Consider the following 11,024-nt stretch of genomic DNA (forward strand, 5'->3'; position numbering starts at 1 on the left):
TCTGTCTCTGGGTTCATCATTCTTGATGACTGGAGGTTTGGAAGAAGCATTCTCTACTGACTTCAGCATCCATCTCTTTATTTTTCCCACTTCTGATCCAACAACTTCTGTCTAGCCTCCCAAGAATGTGTGCCCTCCTCGAAATGGTTCACCCGTTACAAATGCACTTCTAGTCTCAATATCAGATAGCATGGGATAATATGCTATAAATATAATTTTCCAAGGAAGTAGGATAATTTGTAAGTTAGAAAATCGGGAGCTGTCCATAATATTAGAGAAGTATCTCTGCACTCTCCTTAGATATCTTGCAGAGCTACTCAAGATGGATAAACCCAGCGTAATACTGGTCTACTTTATGCTTTGAATATAACCCCTGCTGCTCTGCCACTACAACTTATTTTTAAAATGGACATGCTTCTTTCTCTTCCTCTCTGCCTGCCCCCGCTAATCTCTCCCCCTCCTAATCTCAGGGGAAACAGGATTACCTTTCTTCTCCATCCTAGGCGGATTTATCTGTCCTTGAGTACACACCCACCATAGGAATGAAGTAATCCAGACTTTGGGGATGATATCAGAAGATCTCAGAAATAACTACCCCCAAATTAACAAATGAATTAAAACTCCATCAGAGAACACATGGAATGTTGCCTCTGAATCACCTCTTTAAAAGTCTCCTGTTCCTGCTGAGGGGCAGAATCACAGCCTCTGGGACAGGGGTCCCTTGTATTTCTCCTTTGCTAGTAAAGCAATAAACCTTCCTTTTCTTTTCTCCCAAAATATTGTCCTCGGTATTGGATTGGCATGGGGGACAAGGACTGAGCTTTCAGCAACACTAAGACATTAAGGGAAATTGGATCTCTTTAAATTGGACACATTCTACCTTCAATGCTTAGGCCCCTAAGGTCCTACAGTGTAACCAATATCTATAAGGAGGGACAGAAATAAGAAGACTTTGCTTATTATATTCTATAATTCTACTTTTGCTTTTATTAACTGGGTGGATTGTCAAATAACAGTTTATAAAGAACTACCTCCAAATTGAGTGGCTTAAAACAGTCAGCATATAGATAGCTCCTGAGGGTGAGGGTTGGTTATCAAGGTTGAGCAGTTCCAGTCTTGGTTGGACTTACTCATATGTCTGGATTTATAATTATCTAAAAAGCTTTGGGTGGGATGGCAGAAATGGCTGGTCTCTGCCCTAGGTCTTTTTCTACCCCTGAGGCCAGCAGACTGCATAGGCTGGTCTTTCTCGTGGTGATGATGAGAAGAGTGAGCAAGCCCAGTTGTGCAAGGGCTTTCCAAGTCTCGGAAACCATTACATTCACTGATATCCCAATGACCAAACAAGTCATGTGACTGGAGCCAAGCGTCAAAGTGGGTGGTACAGCAAAGTTGGAGGCATGGTACAGGAAAGGGTAAGAATGGGACTATTTTTGTTCTCTATTGCATCAGGTAATCTTAGACAAGAAAATCTTACTAAACCTCAGTTCTGCTGTCAATAATTTGAGGATGATTACAAACCAGAACCTTCTCCCAAATTGTTCTAGTCATTTAAAATGTAATAAGTAGGTTGCAAAATCATAAGTGCTACAAAAACTGTTAAGTGATATAGGTGACTTATCATTATTAATTATTATTATAATTATGGACTGGGCTTGTGGCTCAGTGGTAGAGCACTTGCCTAGCATGTGTGGGGCACTGGGTTTGATTCTCAGCACCACATAAAAAAATAAATAAAGATATTATGTCCATCTACAACTAAAAATACTTAAAAATAATAAGATTTTTACTATTATTTTTATATTTACATGTTTGGCTCGAAGCAAAACTCTGAGGTGAGTGAGCTTAGCTCTCAGTGCCTTTTCCCTCAAAAGTGGCTCCAAGTTGTACCAGGACTCCCAGATCTTCCATTACAGTAGTCTACTGAAGCACACAGAGAATGAATAAATGAATAAAGTTGTCAAGGAAATGACTAGTTAATGCTCATCCTTTCTTGCATACAGTCAAATGAATTAAGTAACTTCTCTGCCTGCAGCTTCCTCAACCTGTTCTTATCAAGTTCCATACATGCAAAACAACTACAAAACATACTTCCAAATAGAAATTGCATTACAATGTATAGAAGACTATATGTTGCCAATTAACATGGGAGCTACCAAATCTTAGAGAAGAACAGAGTTCTCAGGAAGACATTTTGTAGCTGGGAGGGATGAATGGAAGTTTTCCAGGCCCACAGGTGCAATTTTTTTTTTTTTTTTTTTTTTGGGTGGCAGGGATGGATATTCCACATTGAGGCAATGGCCTACATAAAGAATGTGTCTGAGAGAGGTAACATGTTAGAACATTGTTCAGTAATGCTGAAATTTACAGTAGGTCATAACTGTAAAGGTAAATAAAGTTAGACATGAATTGGGGGTCATGAAAGTATTTAAATAAGTGGCATGCTCAGATTTCAGTGTTAGAAAGACTACATGGTTCAGGTGTAGGGGGACATGCCTGTAATTCTAGTGACTTGGGAGGCTGAAATAGGAGGATTATAAGTTAGAGGCCAAGTTAGTAAATTAGCAAGGCTCTAAGCAACTTAATGAGACCCTGTCTCCAAATTTATAAAAATTTTAAAAAAAGGACTGGGAATGTGGCAACCCTGGGTTGAACCCAAAAAAGAAAAAGAAAAAGGAAAGAAAAAACAAAGAAAGACAATGGGGTGAATGGACTCTAGTTGCAAATGGCTAGTGACAGACAAGACACTAGGATGGTATCACAAGAGCTCAGATAAGAGGAGCCCTGTCCTTTATCCTATATTACTGCAGGAGATATGAAGAGGAAAGGGACACATAATAGATACTCCATAGTGCTCATGGAACATTGTAGAAAAGTTGCTGGATGAAAGACATACATCAGTTCACATCAGGAGCATTAATAGAATATCCAATCCTTCACTATATGTGTCAATCAACAGATTGACATTTATTTAGAGCATACTTTGGCAGATGAAGGAACTAGTCATTGTGGAATATCTATAAAGATGAAGGGACAGACCACTGATAATTAGCAAGTTTTCTAAGTAGCTGTTAGAAAACACAGAATGAAAAAAGCCTCTAAGCCTGTGCATGGTGGTGCACACCTGTAACCCCAGCCACTGGAGGCTGAGGCAGGAGAATCGCAAGTTCAAGATCAGCCTCAGCAAAAGTGAGGTGCTAAGCAACTCAGTGAGACCCTTTCTCTAAATAAAATACAATATAGGGCTGAGGATGTGGTTCAGTGGTTGAGTGTCCCTGAATTCAATTCTTGGTACCAAAAAAAAAAAAAAAAAAAAAAAAAAAAAAAACCTCTACTGAGGAACACAATTCTGTGGAATGATTGAGAAAGAAGTGATTGAACCTTAATAGAAAACTTTCATGTCAGGTAGCTGGGAGATATCATTCTAAGTCTGGATTGTTCTTACTTCTGTTTATTGCCATAATAGATTTTATTTCCTTAATGGGAAACCAGCTGAATGTCTTCTGTTCTTTCTTTCTAATCTTTGTAAAAAATAATACAACTCAGATTAAAGCTCTTCTAGAGTCTTCTTATGGAAATGTCTGGGTTAACATTGAATGAATGTCTATTGTAATAGCTTGGATATAAGATGTTCCCCGAAAACTCCTGTGTTAAGAAAAGAATGTTCATAAGTGAAGTGATTGGATTGTGAGAGCTATAACCTAATCAGTCCATCCTAGTTTGAGTGCACTGACTTGGTGGTAACTGTAAGGCAGGTGGGGCATAGCTGGAGGGGGCGGACCACTGGGGGTATGCCCTAGAAGGTACATCTTCCTTTTGGCCCCTTTCTCTCTCTCTCTCTCTCTCTCTCTCTCTCTCTCTCTCTCTCTCTCTCTCTCTCTCTCTCTCTCTCTCTCTCTCTCTCTCTCCTTCTTGGTCTCAATGAATTGAGCAGCCTTCTTTCAACACACTCTTCTGCCATGATGTCCTACCTCACTTAGGGTCCAGAGTTGACCCACCATGGACTGATCCTCTGACCTATGAGCCAAAATAAAATTTTCCTCCTTTATTTTGTTCTTGTTGGATATTTTGGTAATAGTGATGCAAAGTTGACTTATGCAGAGATTGTTATCATAAATGAAGTCATTGCTGTAACTAACATGACCATGTGGTTCAGAAATCTTTGGAAATGGTCTGTGGAAGGAGTTTAGAAAAGTTTAGAGATGTAGATTGGAAAATATTGTAAACAGAACTTAATGGGTGATTTTTGTGGGAGCTTAGAAGATCAGAATGCAGACAGTAAAGATCCTGCTCAGGAGGTTTCATAGAGAAATGATGCAGTTGGAAATTAGACTAGAAGCCATTCACATTACTTTTTGGCAAAAAAAAAAAAATTGTCTACATTTTTAACCATATTCTGAAACTTTGTGTGAGGCTGTATCTAAAGGTGAGGGACTAATTAATCTTGTAGAGTAAATTTCAAGGCAGCACAGCATTGAATCAGTGGCATGGATATTGCTGACAGCTTTAAATCAGGTTTACTGTGAGAACCAGGAGTAGAAAACAGAGCCATAGAATTTTAAAAACTTGCAATTTGACCAAAAAAATTGCATGTAAAACTGAGGCTAAAGAAGATGTGATTGTTAAAGAGATTAAAACCACCAAAGAATTGCTAAGTACTTTGCAAAGAGGCAATAGGAAAGATGACCTGAGGGTCTCTAATGAATTTTCAAGACCACACTCATTGTAAGTTCCAGAGTCTAGAAGAAAATTTTCTTTTATAAACAGATTATGGGGATTTCCTATTTGTACAGGGGAGCCTAGGAAATTGTTTCACTATGCTCAGAAACTCAGGATTCAGGGGTTGTTGCTGCAATGATTCAAGGGGCTCAGCTACTGTGTAGGCTGGCCACAGACCTTGGCATAATCTACATGGTGCTGATTCTTTAGAAATGCAGGATGCTGGAGTTAAGAGTTATAGAGGCTTCCACTGATATTTTCAAAGGAAGGTCTTGGAGACCAGGTAAAGTGTAGCAGGGTTGCAGTTCCTATGGGATGTTTCTGAGATGGTGATACATGAATCTGGGAAGCTAAAATTGGAATGGAGACCCCAGAAGTTAGAAGACGTCAATACTGTGAGCAGTCTGCCTAGCAAAGCTGCTGGCTACAGAGAAAGGCAGGCTAAAAGAGAGCCCATGTGGGCTGCAGCCAACAAGGCTGGAGGGGTGGAGCTTCCCAAGTTCTTTGGAGAGAACATGTTGCTGCCATGTATCTTAGATACTGTACACAGAGCAATTGGCAGAGTTATGAGGCCTGTTTTCCCAGCTGAATTTTGATCTCGTTTTGGTTCCATTGCTTCTTTCTATATCCTATTCCTCCATCTTGGAAGGAGAACACTTACTCTGTACCACTATATACTGGATATATGTAACTTGCTTTTGATCTTTACAGGGTTCATAGTCAAGTGTTCTCCTTGAGTATCAGATGAGAATTTGGGCTTGAATTTTGGGCAATGCTGGAACTGTTAAGAATATGGGATTCTCAGAGATGGACTAAATACATTTTACATTATGAGATACATATAAGCACTTGGGGGCCAGAGAAAGGAATGTTATGGTTGGAATATGAGGAGTTCCCCCTAAACTCCTGTTATAATGTAGAAATATTCAGAGGTAAAATGATGTGGGATTGTGGGAGTTAACTTAATCAGTCCATCTTAGTTTGAATGGAGTGACTGGTTGGTAATTGTGGTTAGACAAAGCTTGGTTGGAAGGACTGGGTCATTGGTACATGCCCTGGATGGGTTTGTCTTCTCTGTGATCCCCTCCCTTTATCTCTGCTTCTGGGCCTCCACAAAAGGAGCTGTGTTTCTCCACCACACCGTTCCACCATGATGCTCTGCCTCACCTTGGTTACTGAGCAATGGAATTGGTTTAGTTGGACTAAATCTCTGATACTATGAAACAAAATTAACTCTCTCTCTTCTAAGTTGTTCTTGTTGGGTATTTTGGTCACAGTGATATAAAGCTGACTAACACACTGTTTTTGCTCATTGATGGTTGTTTTGAAAGATATGCATATCTCCTAATGATTCTTCCTCAAAAGTGGTTAGAACAGTATGACTAACTCTGGGCAGTCAACTCTGGGCGCATGAGATAAGGTTCCAGGTCCTCATTTTCTCAGCTTTGCAAAGCAGTATGGACCATTTCTCAGAATAGCTGTAAGACAGCAGGTTAGAAAAGCCTCTCTTCAAGTTTGTCACCCACTGCAGAAGTGGACATTTGTTTTCTTGTTCCTAGTATCTTATTTTGGATTGCTCAGAGGCAGACTCTGAGTTGAATAGTCATATCAAAGTTATTAAAAAGAGAATGTAGAGAACTGCAAGGGAATGGGGAAGTAGGGCAGAGGAGAAACAGTCTCACACAGGTGTGATTACGGTTGAAGTCCCTCCTTCACTTTGATCTTTGGAGGAACTCTAAAGAATAAGCGAGATCTTCATAGAACTTTTCAAGTCTTGTGACAAGGAATTGGACTTAATATACTCTAGAACTAATCTATCTTTGATTTTGGGATGCTTGGAGGAGAATGGGTAACTATGAATCAATAAAGTAGCTGCAGAGTTTAGGAGCTCCTGGAAGGAATTCCCAGGGGGAAGCTATAAGAAGCAAATGGACTTTAAACTGAGTGAAGAGGGACATGAGGAGGTTGAGTCAGTGAAGGCTGAGGCAGAAGGGTTACTGTAATGTAGGTGCCTATGTAGTTAAAGAATTTCCAGTATTAGGGTAGTTGGGAATGAGCTGGAGAAAGGATGTATCCATGGTGAGAGTGGATTCCATGAAATTGAGATGATGGAAGTTTTTCAACTGTTGTTAATGATAAAGTCTGGACAAAAACTCTCAATGGAGGAATATGGCCCAAACCTAGGGCAAGTTTTGCAAAATTTGGAGAGAATTTTTGGTTGTCAAAAGAATGACAGGTGATTCTGTTACTTATGGGCTAGAGTCAAAGATATGCAGGATATTATCACAGTGAAAAATGTCCCAAATAGTAGGATAACCACATTTTACACTAGTCATTTATTGAAGTGTATTTATATATCATATTAGCTTAGAGCTCCATTTTACAAATCAACACAAATTTAACATTCTGCACAGTTTTAACATAGAATGACTTTTGTGGAGATGGCGAATATTGCACTGAATTATTTTTAGAGCTTTGCCAAGAATTGTTCATCTTTTCAAAAAAATCATGACACTGATACTCACTGTAGCTTATACTATTTGCATGAATCAAATCAATATGGCATACCAGATTATGTATGCCTTTGAAATTAATGTTTTTTTTTTTTTGTCTTTGTTTTTGGTGAAGTAGGGGAGACCTGGAATTGAACTCAGGGGCACTCAACCACTGAACCACATCTCCAGCCCTATTTTTTGTATTTTATTTTAGAGTTAGGGTCTCCCTGAGTTCCTTAGTGCCCAGCCATTGCCGAGGCTGTCTTTGAACTCAGAGATCCTCCTGGCAGCCTCCGGAGCTGCTAGGATTATAGGGATGTGCCACTGTACCAGACTCATAGTGATTGTTTTTTAGTAGGTGAGGAATAAACTTAAATGATCCTTATTTCAAAAGGATGGAGGAGTATGAGAAAGAAGAGAAGAAAAATAGAAGAAGACAAATGGTAAAGGAGGAGAAAGGAAAGAACAGGAGAGTGAGGAGGAAGAAAAAGAGAAGCAGGAGATGGAAGAGGAAATGGAGGGAAAATGAGGAGAAAGGGCAACAGGAAGAAGAGGAGGGAAAGTACATAGCAGCTGGATATAAAAGGGGATTCTGGGAAATGGCATAGCTCCAGTGGTATCTGCCATGAAGGATTCCACCTCAGGAAGACCCAATGGAATAGATGGGGGAGATTAATCCTCCTAATATCTGGTTGTACATTTTTACCTTGATATCATTTTTTCTTTTTTTTTGGTACCAGGGATTGAACCCAGGGGTGCTTAACCACTGAGCCATATCTCCAGTTCTTTTTATTTTTTATTTTGAGACAGGGTCTCGCTAAGTTGCCTAGGGCCTCACTAAGCTGCTGAGAACTTGCCAACCTTTTGCCTCAGTTTCCCAAGCCACTGAGATTACAGACATGTGCCACCACTCCCAGTTACCTTGACTCTCTTCATTTGCTTTTTTTTTTTTTTGTGATTGGAGGGGTACTTTCAGGGTAGGTAAGAATGAAGGCTACAGATTATCTAAAATGCATACTTAGACAATTTAGAGACAAGTAAGTTCTGAAGCAAATAATTTATCATTAGAGTAGAAGAGCATGGTATTTCTCAGGGGATATTATAATTGAATACAAAATATCTAGAGAGACTTTAGGCAGATCACATACACACTTTTCTTGGGGAAAAGTGAACTATTATTTTGGGGGCTGGTAATTTAAATGACCATGTTTCTAAGTTACAAAGCATACCCTGCTGATATCAAGTCTGATAAGGGTTTCTGTTAGGTCCATGAAAAATTCAGCAGAAATCAAAGCAACCCTTAAATTTTAAATTAACTTAGAATATTTCAGTATTAGGTTATCTATTTGGGCAAGTGGTTAGAAGGAATTTAATAGAACAATGTTAAAGAAAAAAAAAATCATTTCCTGAAATAAAAAGTCTAAGGAGAATGATAAACTTATTTGCTGTCCCTTTGAAGTATAATTGATATGCCAATTAGAGACCATAATGAGTTTTTACTTCTTTCCCCTTGTAATGTAAGTTTATAAAGAAATTCAAGATTGATGTATTTTCTTAAGCAAAGGGTAGGCAGGCAATATAAATGAATGAAGAAGGTGAATTAGAGCCTCTGAAATGTGCCCTTTGAAAAGAAGCTGCTACTTTTCAGCCTGTCTATAGTTGCTATGTGGGAATGAATGAAAATTTTAATCATATCAGACCTTCGGAGTTCAAGAAAAATTAGAAATTTGAATACTCTGAATATTAAAATTTTGTCAACTATAAAAAGTACTATGCTAGTCAAACTTCATAAGTAGCAAGGATAACATTTTGTAACAGAATAATGTACAAAGCTATTGCTAAATTTTGAAATTATTATATTAAAGATTATGATTAACTCTTTGATATTAAAATAAATTTGATTTATTATTTATTATTTACTTCAAATCAGTTTTTTCTTTCACCTCTGCCTATTCTCAGTGTTGTTTGCTCTCTAATATAAAACCAGTTTCTTAATCAACATTTGTTAATCCCTGCTCCATTTTTGGGGGATTTCAAAGTTGGAAAAATCTTTAGCATACAGAGATGTTCAGGTGGTTTATCATAAACATCTAAATATATGGCAAACACATCAACAAACAAACAACAACAAAATAATAAACAGAATCCAAAACTTGCATTCCATTTCTGGTGCAGTCTCTATCTTCTGGTCTATGAATATGAGAGAACATTCATTTCTCAAAAAAAGGTAAGTCTTTGGAGAACTGGAGAAAATCCTCTTTCTACATGAACATCTCCAACCTAGATGACCTTAACTTTTATGCTTTCTTATGTCAAGTAGACATTTCTCATGCTCTTTTACTTAGCTCCAACATGCTGGATTCAGTTCAATTCAATAAAAATGATACAAAAAAACCTCTTGTCAGATTACCAAAGATTAGAAAGATTAAAAATACCCACTTCTTTTTTTGGCAGGGCAGGCATTGGAAATTGAACCCAGGAATGCTTTACCAATGAAATATATCCCCAGTTCATCTTATTTTAAAATTTTGAGACAATCTCCCTAAGCTGCTGAGGGTCTCACTAAATTGCTGAGGCTGGCCTGGAACTTGAAATCCTCTGGGATTACAGGCATGGCCACCACCACCACATGTTGTTGTTTGTCCCTCCAGGCTTTTCTTATGCTTAGAATACACACACACACACACACACACACACATACACACATATGGATGGGTCTGGGGATGTAGTTCAGTGGTAAAGTAAAAAAGAAAAAAAAAAAAAAAGAGGAGTGACTTTAAGAGGAGAATCTTAAATGGGCCAATTTATTTTTTAAAAATTTCCTTATGTCTATTCTAATTTTCCTTATATATGTGCATATGTATGCGTAACTTATATTACATATATTTTACCACCACACCCAGCTCAATATGTATTATTTTATAATATAAAAGAAATAATATTAACTTAAAAATTTAGTATTTTATTACTGTTGCATTTTTGGGATCTTACCCAGTACCTTGTGCCTGCTAAGCAAGAACTATACTTACTTTTTTACTTCAATAAAATCCAATTAGATTTTGATATGAATCAATACATTTAATTTGCATTGGGTAACTAGAGGATAATTCAGTTAATAAAATGTTTTCAAATTGTTTTCTTTAATTCCCTCCCTCTAAAATTAGTTTTGATTTGAATGAGTAAATTTGATTAAATTACTTTGAAGAAAATATTAGAATATTTAATCTTTCTTTCCAAGAACACGCATTGATATATTCTCCATTGTTTACCTATTTTATGCCAGTCAGTGATATTTTATAGTGTTTTTTTATAGAAGTCCTTCGTATATCATATTTTTTTCTCTCTGGGTATATTTTTCACTTTGATACTATGTATACAGATCTTCTAGTCCTCATTAGATTTTTGAAATAGGACAACTATCGATTTTCTATACTTAGTCATATTAGTTACAACTACACTGTGCTGTCTTGTTAATAAAATGTATAACTAAGACAGACACATATTTATTATGTCTACTGATAATCATAATCACTCATTGATGGGTGGGAACTTTCCATGTTTTATCATAAGGTGTATGTTTCAACTGCCCATTCTCTCCAAATTAAGTATCCCACTTTCTCTTGCATTGCTGATTTTTTTCTCTCCTTACTGTACTATTCCTGTCAGTATTCAAACATCCTATAATCTTATTCATTTTAAAAATAAGATATAAAATCCCTAACAGTTTATATTCCTCCCAGTTGCCACCTGATTTCTCTTATGACCTTTGTTTTAGTCAGCTTTTTGTTGCTGAGATCAAAATACTCTGTA

Source organism: Sciurus vulgaris, assembly GCF_902686455.1.
Source record: "Sciurus vulgaris genome assembly, chromosome: 2".
Taxonomy (NCBI): domain Eukaryota; kingdom Metazoa; phylum Chordata; class Mammalia; order Rodentia; family Sciuridae; genus Sciurus; species Sciurus vulgaris.